This window comes from Carassius auratus, unplaced genomic scaffold (genome assembly GCF_003368295.1).
Source record: "Carassius auratus strain Wakin unplaced genomic scaffold, ASM336829v1 scaf_tig00035666, whole genome shotgun sequence".
NCBI classification, from domain to species: Eukaryota; Metazoa; Chordata; class Actinopteri; order Cypriniformes; family Cyprinidae; genus Carassius; species Carassius auratus.
The window spans coordinates 15,649-28,680 of NW_020526253.1; the positions used below are offsets into that span (position 1 = coordinate 15,649).

At 39.3% G+C, this 13,032-nt stretch overlaps 15 pseudogenes; all 15 read right to left on the reverse strand.

Moving 5' to 3' along the window:
- Positions 1–1,616: 1,616 nt before the first annotated feature.
- Positions 1,617–1,735, reverse strand: LOC113082107 (uncharacterized; annotated as a pseudogene).
- A 971-nt stretch (positions 1,736–2,706) lies between these two features.
- Positions 2,707–2,825, reverse strand: LOC113082110 (uncharacterized; annotated as a pseudogene).
- Positions 2,826–3,323: 498 nt separating this feature from the next.
- On the reverse strand, positions 3,324–3,442 carry LOC113082099 (uncharacterized; annotated as a pseudogene).
- A 911-nt stretch (positions 3,443–4,353) lies between these two features.
- Positions 4,354–4,472, reverse strand: LOC113082105 (uncharacterized; annotated as a pseudogene).
- An 84-nt stretch (positions 4,473–4,556) lies between these two features.
- Positions 4,557–4,675, reverse strand: LOC113082098 (uncharacterized; annotated as a pseudogene).
- Positions 4,676–6,275: 1,600 nt separating this feature from the next.
- On the reverse strand, positions 6,276–6,394 carry LOC113082103 (uncharacterized; annotated as a pseudogene).
- An 84-nt stretch (positions 6,395–6,478) lies between these two features.
- LOC113082096 (uncharacterized) lies at positions 6,479–6,597 on the reverse strand (annotated as a pseudogene).
- Positions 6,598–7,092: 495 nt separating this feature from the next.
- Positions 7,093–7,211, reverse strand: LOC113082100 (uncharacterized; annotated as a pseudogene).
- An 84-nt stretch (positions 7,212–7,295) lies between these two features.
- LOC113082111 (uncharacterized) lies at positions 7,296–7,414 on the reverse strand (annotated as a pseudogene).
- Positions 7,415–8,423: 1,009 nt separating this feature from the next.
- Positions 8,424–8,542, reverse strand: LOC113082101 (uncharacterized; annotated as a pseudogene).
- Positions 8,543–8,626: 84 nt separating this feature from the next.
- Positions 8,627–8,745, reverse strand: LOC113082112 (uncharacterized; annotated as a pseudogene).
- Positions 8,746–9,260: 515 nt separating this feature from the next.
- LOC113082102 (uncharacterized) lies at positions 9,261–9,379 on the reverse strand (annotated as a pseudogene).
- An 84-nt stretch (positions 9,380–9,463) lies between these two features.
- LOC113082097 (uncharacterized) lies at positions 9,464–9,582 on the reverse strand (annotated as a pseudogene).
- A 990-nt stretch (positions 9,583–10,572) lies between these two features.
- On the reverse strand, positions 10,573–10,692 carry LOC113082109 (uncharacterized; annotated as a pseudogene).
- Positions 10,693–10,776: 84 nt separating this feature from the next.
- On the reverse strand, positions 10,777–10,894 carry LOC113082104 (uncharacterized; annotated as a pseudogene).
- Positions 10,895–13,032: the final 2,138 nt, after the last annotated feature.

Here is a 13,032-nt window from a genome sequence, read left to right on the forward strand (position 1 = left end):
CGGTCTCAACTTCGACACCCCAGTTTTGTCACATAACCGCTCGTGGTTCTTTTATCTGCTCAACCTGTTCTCCGTCCATCTCAGACTTCCTCTTTGCACTCAGTCTTTTAATCTTTGTTTTCAGTCCCTCTTTACTTTCTCTGTCTCTCTTTTTTCCACCTCTGCTTTCTATCAGTTCTTGTGCAGTATTTTTCTTTTCCTCTTCTTTACCTCTTTCTTTCACATTACTTTCATCTGTCTCCTCCTCTTCCTCGATCTCTTCCGACTGCTCCATCTCCTCCTCCCCATCTTCTGCTTCACTGTAGCTTTCAGGTCTGTCTCGCCATTCCATTTTGCTTCTTCTTTCACTATCTTCAGCTCCGTCTTTCTCTCCACCGCTCACCACATCAGTTGTTCCCTCATCTTGCACCTCTGTTAGAACACTATTCCTCCTTTTATCATATTTTTGACTATCCACTCTCTCTCTCTCTAATCCCATCCATTCTTCACAATCTCTTGCATAATGTCCTCCACCATTGCACTTGAAGCACTTTAATTCAGGGCACTCTCTGATTATGTGCCCTGGCTTGATGCAAAGTCTACAAACACGTATTTGTCTATCATGGATGACACGAAAAAATTCGGTGCCTCTCAGAGTCTCAAATTTTGTGGAGTATGGTAGTGAACGTACCTGTTCCGTGAAGCGAACTTTTAAGAAACGTGTCCCATCAACTGTATCCGTTCCAGGCCACACCCGGCGTTTGATTGTTGAAAGTGGTCGTACTCCCCACTCCTGTAGCTTGGCGAGTATCTTCTCATCCTCTAAGTACACAGGCAAATTGATAAAGGACACCACCATATCATTATTTATTATATCCCTGGCATGCACCATCATTCCTTTCACTCTCACTCCATCCATTAGTTTCCTCTTTGCCTCTTCATCTTTCATTGTGAGCTCATAGACCCTTTCACCTCTCACCCTGCAGCCAATCACTTCTCCACACTCCTTCTTTACTTCCTTCAGCAAATCCATCATTGAAATCTTTTCTGTTCCATCCACCTCTACCTCCACAGTCAGCTCTTTGCTGTACTTCCATTTTGATTTCCCTTGCACTCCTCTGCTATTTTCTTCTCCCTCTTCCCACAAATTCCCTGTGACTTTACTTATCTCTTGTTGCTTTTGGATCTCTGCTTGTTTGACTTTACCTCTTCTTTGCTCCTCCTCTTCATTCCTCCCATTGCTACCTTTTCTCATCATGGTTTGTTCTCTTTCTTTATCTGCAGCCATGCTGTGCTTCTGCAGCATGCTACAAGGAAAAATAAGTCAAAAAACGTCAAAAAAAGTCCCCAAGACAGCCTAAGCTGCCAGGGGGATTTATGGAGGTCAACACTGACTATCCAGCAACTAATGTCCCAAGCAAAAATCTGAAAGCCAAAATATTTAGAACCAAACAATTCAATTAAACAAACAGGATTGAGCATTTCTCTCTGTGCTGCAAGACTATCACTTCCTGTTGGCTCACTGGCGCCGCCAGGCTGGTATGGCTGTAAGCGAAGACTGCTGCAAAGAGAGAGCTATTTAAAGATCTGCCAATCTAATCGCCGGTACATGATATAAGTAGGAAAGAAAACCCTAAAGCTTAAAGCACCTGGTATTCCCAGGCGGTCTCCCATCTAAGTACCAACCAGGCCCAAACCTGCTTAGCTTCCGAGAGCAGACGAGATCAGGCATAGCCAGGTTGTTATGGTCGCAAGCGAAGGCTGCTGCAAAGAGAGGACTATTTAAAGATCAGCCAATCAAATCGCCCATACATTAAGTAGGAATGAAAACCCAAAAGCTAACAGCACCTGGTATTCCGAGGCGGTCTCCCATCCAAGCACTAACCAGGCCAATACCTGCTAAGATTCAAAGATTGGGCATTGACTCTTTTTTTTTTTTGCAAGATTATTATATAATTAGTAAAAATTGGCAAAAATATTACAGCAACTGGTATTTCCAGGCCGTCTCCCATCCAAGTACTAACCAGTCAAAACCTGCTATTATTCAGAGATCGGGCATTGACTCTTTTTTTAAGATTATTATATAATTAGTAATAAATTTCCAATAATATTAGAGCACCTGGTATTCCAAGGCGGTCTCCCATCCAAACACTAAACAGGTCCATAGCTGCTAAGATTCAAAGATTGGGCATAGACTCTTTTTTTTTGCAAGATTATTATATAATTAGTACAAATTGCCAAAATATTACAGCAACTGGTATTTCCAGACCGTCTCCCATCCAAGTACTAACCAGGCAAAACCTGCTACTATTCAGAGATCGGGCATTGACTTTTTTTTTTTTTTTCAAGATTATTATATAATTTGTGAAAAATTAGCAAAAATCTTAAAGCAACTGGTATTACCAGAGGGTCTCCCATCCAATAACTAACCAGGCCCATACCTGCTAAGATTCAGATATTGGGCATTGACTCTTTTCTTTTTTTCTTGCAAGATTATTATAGAATTTGTGAAAAATTTCCAAAAATCTTACAGCACATGGTATTACTAGGCAGTCCCCCATTCAAGTACTAACCAGGCCCAAACCTGCTTAGCTTCCGAGCTCAGACATTATCTGGCATAGCCAGGGTGGTATGGCCATAAGCGAAGACTGCTGCAAAGAGAGAGCTATTTAAAGATCAGCCAATCTAATCGCCGGTACATTATATAAGTAGGAAAGAAAACCCTAAAGCTTAAAGCACCTGGTATTCCTAGGTGGTCTCCCATCTTAGTACCAACCAGGCCCAAACCTGCTTAGCTTCCGAGAGCAGACGAGATCAGGCATAGCCAGGTTGTTATGGTCGCAAGCGAAGGCTGCTGCAAAGAGAGGACTATTTAAAGATCAGCCAATCAAATTGCCCATACATTAAGTAGGAATGAAAACCCAAAAGCTTACAGCACCTGGTATTCCGAGGCGGTCTCCCATCCAAGCACTAACCAGGCCAATACCTGCTAAGATTCAGAGATCGGGCATTGACTCTTTTTTTTAAGATTATTATATAATTAGTAATAAATTTACAATAATATTAGAGCACCTGGTATTCCAAGGCGGTCTCCCATCCAAACACTAAACAGGTCCATAGCTGCTAAGATTGAAAGATTGGGCATTGACTCTTTTTTTTTTTTTTTTTTTGCAAGATTATTATATAATTAGTAAAAATTGCCAAAAATATTACAGCAGCTGGTATATCCAGGCCGTCTCCCATCCAAGTACTAACCAGTCAAAACCAGCTATTATTCAGAGATCGGGCATTGACTTTTTTTTTTTTTTCAAGATTATTATATACTTTGTGAAAAATTTGCAAAAATCTTACAGCACCTGGTATTACTAGGCAGTCCCCCATCCGAGTACTAACCAGGCCCAAACCTGCTTAGCTTCCGAGCTCAGACATGATCTGGCATAGCCAGGGTGGTATGGCCATAAGCGAAGACTGCTGCAAAGAGAGAGCTATTTAAAGATCAGCCAATCTAATCGCCGGTACATTATATAAGTAGGAAAGAAAACCCTAAAGCTTAAAGCACCTGGTATTCCGAGGCGGTCTCCCATCCAAGCAATAACCAGGCCAATACCTGCTAAGATTCAGAGATCGGGCATTGACTCTTTTTTAAGATTATTATATAATTAGTAATAAATTTCCAATAATATTAGAGCACCTGGTATTCCAAGGCGGTCTCCCATCCAAACACTAAACAGGTCCATAGCTGCTAAGATTCAAAGATTGGGCATTGACTATTTTTTTTTAATATCTCCCATCCAAACACTAAACAGGTCCATAGCTGCTAAGATTCAAAGATTGGGCATTGACTCTTTTTTATTTTTTTGCAAGATTATTATATAATTAGTAAAAATTGCCAAAAATATTACAGCAACTGATATTTCCAGGCCGTCTCCCATCCAAGTACTAACCAGTCAAAACCTGCTATTATTCAGAGATCGGGCATTGACTTTTTGTTTTTTTTTCAAGATTATTATATAATTTGTGAAAAATTTCCAAAAATCTTAAAGCAACTGGTATTACCAGGGGGTCTCCCATCCAATTACTAACCAGGCCCATACCTGCTAAGATTCAGATATTGGGCATTGACTCTTTTCTTTTTTTCTTGCAAGATTATTATATAATTTGTGAAAAATTTCGGGCATTGACTTGTTTTTTTTTCAAGATTATTATATAATTTGTGAAAAATGTGCAAAAATCTTAAAGCAACTGGTATTACCAGGGGGTCTCCCATCCAATTACTAACCAGGCCCATACCTGCTAAGATTAAGATATTGGGCATTGACTCTTTTCTTTTTTTTCTTGCAAGATTATTATGTAATTTGTGAAAAATTTCCAAAAATATTACAGCACCTGGTATTACTAGGCAGTCCCCCATCCGAGTACTAACCAGGCCCAAACCTGCTTAGCTTCCGAGCTCAGACATGATCTGGCATAGCCAGGGTGGTATGGCCATAAGCGAAGACTGCTGCAAAGAGAGAGCTATTTAAAGATCAGCCAATCTAATCGCCGGTACATTATATAAGTAGGAAAGAAAACCCTAAAGCTTAAAGCACCTGGTATTCCCAGGCGATCTCCCATCTAAGTACCAACCAGGCCCAAACCTGCTTAGCTTCCGAGAGCAGACGAGATCAGGCATAGCCAGGTTGTTATGGTCGCAAGAGAAGGCTGCTGCAAAGAGAGGACTATTTAAAGATCAGCCAATCAAATCGCCCATACATTAAGTAGGAATGAAAACCCAAAAGCTTACAGCACCTGGTATTCCGAGGCGGTCTCCCATCCAAGCACTAACCAGGCCAATACCTGCTAAGATTCAGAGATCGGGCATTGACTCTTTTTTTTTTTTTTTTTTTTTTTAAGATTATTATATAATTAGTAATAAATTTCCAATAATATTAGAGCACCTGGTATTCCAAGGCGGTCTCCCATCCAAGCACTAACCAGGCCAATACCTGCTAAGATTCAGAGATCGGGCATTGACTCTGTTTTTTTTTTTTTTTTTTTTTAAGATTATTATATAATTAGTAATAAATTTCCAATAATATTAGAGCACCTGGTATTCCAAGGCGGTCTCCCATCCAAACACTAAACAGGTTCATAGCTGCTAAGATTCAAAGATTGGGCATTGACTCTTTTTTTTTTGCAAGATTATTATTATTATATAATTGCCAAAAATATTACAGCAACTGGTATTTCCAGAACGTCTCCCATCCAAGTACTAACCAGGCAAAACCTGCTACTATTCAGAGATCGGGCATTGACTTTTTTTTTTTTTCAAGATTATTATATAATTTGTGAAAAATTTGCAAAAATCTTAAAGCAACTGGTATTACCAGAGGGTCTCCTATCCAATAACTAACCAGGCCCATTCCTGCTAAGATTCAGATATTGGGCATTGACTCTTTTCTTTTTTTCTTGCAAGACTATTATAGAATTTGTGAAAAATTTCCAAAAATCTTACTGCACCTGGTATTAAAAGGCAGGCCCCCATTCAAGTACTAACCAGGCCCAAACCTGCTTAGCTTCCGAGCTCAGACATTATCTGGCATAGCCAGGGTGGTATGGCCATAAGCGAAGACTGCTGCAAAGAGAGAGCTATTTAAAGATCAGCCAATCTAATCGCCGGTACATTATATAAGTAGGAAAGAAAACTCTAAAGCTTAAAGCACCTGGTATTCCGAGGCGGTCTCCCATCCAAGCACTAACCAGGCCAATACCTGCTAAGATTCAGAGATCGGGCATTGACTCTTTTTTAAGATTATTATATAATTAGTAATAAATTTCCAATAATATTAGAGCACCTGGTATTCCAAGGCGGTCTCCCATCCAAACACTAAACAGGTCCATAGCTGCTAAGATTCAAAGATTGGGCATTGACTCTTTTTTATTTTTTTGCAAGATTATTATATAATTAGTAAAAATTGCCAAAAATATTACAGCAACTGGTATTTCCAGGCCGTCTCCCATCCAAGTACTAACCAGTCAAAACCTGCTATTATTCAGAGATCGGGCATTGACTTTTTGTTTTTTTTCAAGATTATTATATAATTTGTGAAAAATTTGCAAAAATCTTAAAGCAACTGGTATTACCAGGGGGTCTCCCATCCAATTACTAACCAGGCCCATACCTGCTAAGATTCAGATATTGGGCATTGACTCTTTTCTTTTTTTCTTGCAAGATTATTATATAATTTGTGAAAAATTTCGGGCATTGACTTTTTTTTTTTCGAGATTATTATATAATTTGTGAAAAATGTGCAAAAATCTTACAGCACCTGGTATTACTAGGCAGTCCCCCATCTGAGTACTAACCAGGCCCAAACCTGCTTAGCTTCCGAGCTCAGACATGATCTGGCATAGCCAGGGTGGTATGGCCATAAGCGAAGACTGCTGCAAAGAGAGAGCTATTTAAAGATCACCCAATCTAATCGCCGGTACATTATATAAATAGGAAAGAAAACCCTAAAGCTTAAAGCACCTGGTATTCCCAGGTGGTCTCCCATCTTAGTACCAACCAGGCCCAAACCTGCTTAGCTTCCGAGAGCAGACGAGATCAGGCATAGCCAGGTTGTTATGGTCGCAAGCGAAGGCTGCTGCAAAGAGAGGACTATTTAAAGATCAGCCAATCAAATTGCCCATACATTAAGTAGGAATGAAAACCCAAAAGCTTACAGCACCTGGTATTCCGAGGCGGTCTCCCATCCAAGCACTAACCAGGCCAATACCTGCTAAGATTCAGAGATCGGGCATTGACTCTTTTTTTAAGATTATTATATAATTAGTAATAAATTTCCAATAATATTAGAGCACCTGGTATTCCAAGGCGGTCTCCCATCCAAACACTAAACAGGTCCATAGCTGCTAAGATTCAAAGATTGGGCATTGACTCTTTTTTTTTTTTTTTTGCAAGATTATTATATAATTAGTAAAAATTGCCAAAAATATTACAGCAACTGGTATTTCCAGGCCGTCTCCCATCCAAGTACTAACCAGTCAAAACCTGCTATTATTCAGAGATCGGGCATTGACTTTTTTTTTTTTTTTCAAGATTATTATATACTTTGTGAAAAACTTGCAAAAATCTTACAGCACCTGGTATTACTAGGCAGTCCCCCATCCGAGTACTAACCAGGCCCAAACCTGCTTAGCTTCCGAGCTCAGACATGATCTGGCATAGCCAGGGTGGTATGGCCATAAGCGAAGACTGCTGCAAAGAGAGAGCTATTTAAAGATCAGCCAATCTAATCGCCGGTACATTATATAAGTAGGAAAGAAAACCCTAAAGCTTAAAGCACCTGGTATTCCCAGGCGATCTCCCATCTAAGTACCAACCAGGCCCAAACCTGCTTAGCTTCCGAGAGCAGACGAGATCAGGCATAGCCAGGTTGTTATGGTCGCAAGCGAAGGATGCTGCAAAGAGAGGACTATTTAAAGATCAGCCAATCTAATCGCCGGTACATTATATAAGTAGGAATGAAAACCCAAAAGCTTACAGCACCTGGTATTCCGAGGTGGTCTCCCATCCAAGCACTAACCAGGCCAATACCTGCTAAGATTCAGAGATCGGGCATTGACTCTGTTTTTTTTTTTTTTTTTTTTTTTTTTTTTTTTTTTTTTTTTTTTTAAGATTATTATATAATTAGTAATAAATTTCCAATAATATTAGAGCACCTGGTTTTCCGAGGCGGTCTCCCATCCAAACACTAAACAGGTCCATAGCTGCTAAGATTCAAAGATTGGGCATTGACTCTTTTTGTTTCAAGATAATTATATAATTAGTACAAATTTCCAAAAATATTACAGCAACTGGTATTCCGAGGCGGTCTCCCATCCAAGCACTAAACAGGTCCATACCTCCTAAGATTCAAAGATTGGGCATTTACTCTTTTTTTTTTTTTGTTGCAAGATTATTATGTAATTAGTAAGAATTGCCAAAAATATTACAGCAACTGGTATTTCCCGGCCGTCTCCAATCCAAGTACTAACCAGTCAAAACCTGCTATTATTCAGAGATCGGGCGTTGACTTTTTTTTTTTCAAGATTATTATATAATTTGTGAAAAATTTGCAAAAATCTTAAAGCAACTGGTATTACCAGGGGGTCTCCCATCCAATTACTAACCAGGCCCACACCTGCTAAGATTCAGATATTGGGCATTGACTCTTTTTTTTTTTTCTTGCAAGATTATTATATAATTTGTAAAAAATTTCGGGCATTGACTTTTTTTTTTTTCAAGATTATTATATAATTTGTGAAAAATTTGCAAAAATCTTAAAGCAACTGGTATTACCAGGGGTTCTCCCATCCAATTACTAACCAGGCCCATACCTGCTAAGATTCAGATATTGGGCATTGACTCTTTTCTTTTTTTCTTGCAAGATTATTATATAATTTGTGAAAAATTTCCAAAAATCTTACAGCACCTGGTATTACTAGGCAGTCCCCCATCCGAGTACTAACCAGGCCCAAACCTGCTTAGCTTCCGAGCTCAGACATGATCTGGCATAGCCAGGGTGGTATGGCCATAAGCGAAGACTGCTGCAAAGAGAGAGCTATTTAAAGATCAGCCAATCTAATCGCCGGTACATTATATAAGTAGGAAAGAAAACCCTAAAGCTTAAAGCACCTGGTATTCCCAGGCGATCTCCCATCTAAGTACCAACCAGGCCCAAACCTGCTTAGCTTCCGAGAGCAGACGAGATCAGGCATAGCCAGGTTGTTATGGTCGCAAGCGAAGGCTGCTGCAAAGAGAGGAGTATTTAAAGATCAGCCAATCAAATCGCCCATACATTAAGTAGGAATGAAAACCCAAAAGCTTACAGCACCTGGTATTCCGAGGCGGTCTCCCATCCAAGCACTAAACAGGCCAATACCTGCTAAGATTCAGAGATCGGGCATTGACTCTGTTTTTTTTTTTTTTTTTTTTTTTAAGATTATTATATAATTAGTAATAAATTTCCAATAATATTAGAGCACCTGGTTTTCCGAGGCGGTCTCCCATCCAAACACTAAACAGGTCCATAGCTGCTAAGATTCAAAGATTGGGCATTTACTCTTTTTTTTTTTTTTGTTGCAAGATTATTATATAATTAGTAAAAATTGCCAAAAATATTACAGCAACTGGTATTTCCAGGCCGTCTCCCATCCAAGTACTAAACCAGTCAAAACCTGCTATTATTCAGAGATCGGGCATTGACTTTTTTTTTTTTTTTCAAGATTATTATATACTTTGTGAAAAACTTGCAAAAATCTTACAGCACCTGGTATTACTAGGCAGTCCCCCATCCGAGTACTAACCAGGCCCAAACCTGCTTAGCTTCCGAGCTCAGACATGATCTGGCATAGCCAGGGTGGTATGGCCATAAGCGAAGACTGCTGCAAAGAGAGAGCTATTTAAAGATCAGCCAATCTAATCGCCGGTACATTATATAAGTAGGAAAGAAAACCCTAAAGCTTAAAGCACCTGGTATTCCCAGGCGATCTCCCATCTAAGTACCAACCAGGCCCAAACCTGCTTAGCTTCCGAGAGCAGACGAGATCAGGCATAGCCAGGTTGTTATGGTCGCAAGCGAAGGATGCTGCAAAGAGAGGACTATTTAAAGATCAGCCAATCTAATCGCCGGTACATTATATAAGTAGGAATGAAAACCCAAAAGCTTACAGCACCTGGTATTCCGAGGTGGTCTCCCATCCAAGCACTAACCAGGCCAATACCTGCTAAGATTCAGAGATCGGGCATTGACTCTGTTTTTTTTTTTTTTTTTTTTTTTTTTAAGATTATTATATAATTAGTAATAAATTTCCAATAATATTAGAGCACCTGGTTTTCCGAGGCGGTCTCCCATCCAAACACTAAACAGGTCCATAGCTGCTAAGATTCAAAGATTGGGCATTGACTCTTTTTGTTTCAAGATAATTATATAATTAGTACAAATTTCCAAAAATATTACAGCAACTGGTATTCCGAGGCGGTCTCCCATCCAAGCACTAAACAGGTCCATACCTCCTAAGATTCAAAGATTGGGCATTTACTCTTTTTTTTTTTTTGTTGCAAGATTATTATGTAATTAGTAAGAATTGCCAAAAATATTACAGCAACTGGTATTTCCCGGCCGTCTCCAATCCAAGTACTAACCAGTCAAAACCTGCTATTATTCAGAGATCGGGCGTTGACTTTTTTTTTTTCAAGATTATTATATAATTTGTGAAAAATTTGCAAAAATCTTAAAGCAACTGGTATTACCAGGGGGTCTCCCATCCAATTACTAACCAGGCCCACACCTGCTAAGATTCAGATATTGGGCATTGACTCTTTTTTTTTTTTCTTGCAAGATTATTATATAATTTGTAAAAAATTTCGGGCATTGACTTTTTTTTTTTCAAGATTATTATATAATTTGTGAAAAATTTGCAAAAATCTTAAAGCAACTGGTATTACCAGGGGTTCTCCCATCCAATTACTAACCAGGCCCATACCTGCTAAGATTCAGATATTGGGCATTGACTCTTTTTCTTTTTTTCTTGCAAGATTATTATATAATTTGTGAAAAATTTCCAAAAATCTTACAGCACCTGGTATTACTAGGCAGTCCCCCATCCGAGTACTAACCAGGCCCCAAACCTGCTTAGCTTCCGAGCTCAGACATGATCTGGCATAGCCAGGGTGGTATGGCCATAAGCGAAGACTGCTGCAAAGAGAGAGCTATTTAAAGATCAGCCAATCTAATCGCCGGTACATTATATAAGTAGGAAAGAAAACCCTAAAGCTTAAAGCACCTGGTATTCCCAGGCGATCTCCCATCTAAGTACCAACCAGGCCCAACCTGCTTAGCTTCCGAGAGCAGACGAGATCAGGCATAGCCAGGTTGTTATGGTCGCAAGCGAAGGCTGCTGCAAAGAGAGGAGTATTTAAAGATCAGCCAATCAAATCGCCCATACATTAAGTAGGAATGAAACCCAAAAGCTTACAGCACCTGGTATTCCGAGGCGGTCTCCCATCCAAGCACTAAACAGGCCAATACCTGCTAAGATTCAGAGATCGGGCATTGACTCTGTTTTTTTTTTTTTTTTTTTTTTTTTAAGATTATTATATAATTAGTAATAAATTTCCAATAATATTAGAGCACCTGGTTTTCCGAGGCGGTCTCCCATCCAAACACTAAACAGGTCCATAGCTGCTAAGATTCAAAGATTGGGCATTGACTCTTTTTGTTTCAAGATAATTATATAATTAGTACAAATTTCCAAAAATATTACAGCAACTGGTATTCCGAGGCGGTCTCCCATCCAAGCACTAAACAGGTCCATACCTCCTAAGATTCAAAGATTGGGCATTTACTCTTTTTTTTTTTTTTTTATTTACTCTTTTTTTTGTTGCAAGATTATTATGTAATTAGTAAAAATTGCCAAAATATTACAGCAACTGGTATTTCCCGGCCGTCTTCCATCCAAGTACTAACCAGGCAAAACCTGCTATTATTCAGAGATCGGGCATTGACTTTTTTTTTTTTTCAAGATTATTATATAATTTGTGAAAAATTTCCAAAAATCTTAAGCAACTGGTATTACCAGGGTGTCTCCCATCCAATTACTAACCAGGCCCATACCTGCTAAGATTCAGATATGGGGCATTGACTCCTTTCTTTTTTTCTTGCAAGATTATTATATAATTTGTGAAAAATTTCCAAAAATCTTAAAGCAACTGGTATTACCAGGGGGTCTGCCATCCAATTTACTAACCAGGCCGAAACCTGCTTAGTTTCCGAGCACAGACATGATCTGCATAGCCAGGGTGGAATGGCCATAAGCAAAGACTGCTGCAAAGAGAGAGCTATTAAAAGATCAGCCAATCTAATCGCCGGTACATTATACAGGACCAAACCTGCTTAGCTTCCGAGAGCAGACGAGATCAGGCATAGCCAGGTTGTTACGGTCGCAAGCGAAGGATACTGCAAAGAGAAGACTATTTAAAGATCAGCCAATCTAATCGCCGGTACATTATATGAAGTAGGGAAATGAAACCCAAAAAGCTTACAGCACCTGGTTTCCGAGGCGGTCTCCCATCCAATGCACTAACCAGGCCAATACCTGCTAAGATTAAAGAGATCGGCATTGGCTCTTTTTTTAAGATTATTAAATAATTAGTAATTAAATTTCCAATAATATTAGAGCACCTGTTGTATTCCAAGAGCGTGTCTCCCATCCAAACACTAAACAGGTCCATAACCATGCTAAGATTAAAGGATTGGGCATTGGACTCTTTCTTTTTTGCAAGATTATATATAATTAGTACAATTGCAAAACCAAAAATATTTACAGCAACTAGTATTTTCCAGACGTCTCCCATCCAAGTTACTAACCAGCCAAAAACCTGCTACTTTCAGAGATCGGGCATGACTTTTTTTTTTTTCAAAGATTATTATGTAATTTGTGAAAAATTTGCAAAAATCTTAAGCAACTGGTATTACCAGAGGGTCTCCTATCCAATAACTAACCCAGGCCCATACCTGCTAAGATTTCAGATATTGGGGCATTGACTCTCTTTTCCTTTTTCTGCAAGATTTATTAATAGAATTTGTGAAAATTTCCAAAAATCTTACTGCACCTGGTATTACTAGGCGTCCCCATTCAAGTACTAACCAGGCCCAAACCTGCTTAGCTTCCGAGCTCAGACATTATCTGGCATAGCCAGGGTGGTATGGGCATAAGCGAAGACTGCTGCAAAGAGAGAGCTATTTAAAGATCAGCCAATCTAATCACTGGTACATTATATAAGTAGGAAAGAAAACCCTAAAGCTTAAAGCACCTGTATTCCGAGGCGGTCTCCCATCCAAGCACTAACCAGGCCAATACCTGCTAAGATTCAGAGATCGGGCATTGACTCTTTTTTAAGATTATTATATAATTAGTAATAAATTTCCAATAATATTAGAGCACCTGGTATTCCAGGGCGGTCTCCCATCCAAACACTAAACAGGTCCATAGCTGCTAAGATTCAAAGATTGGGCATTGACTCTTTTT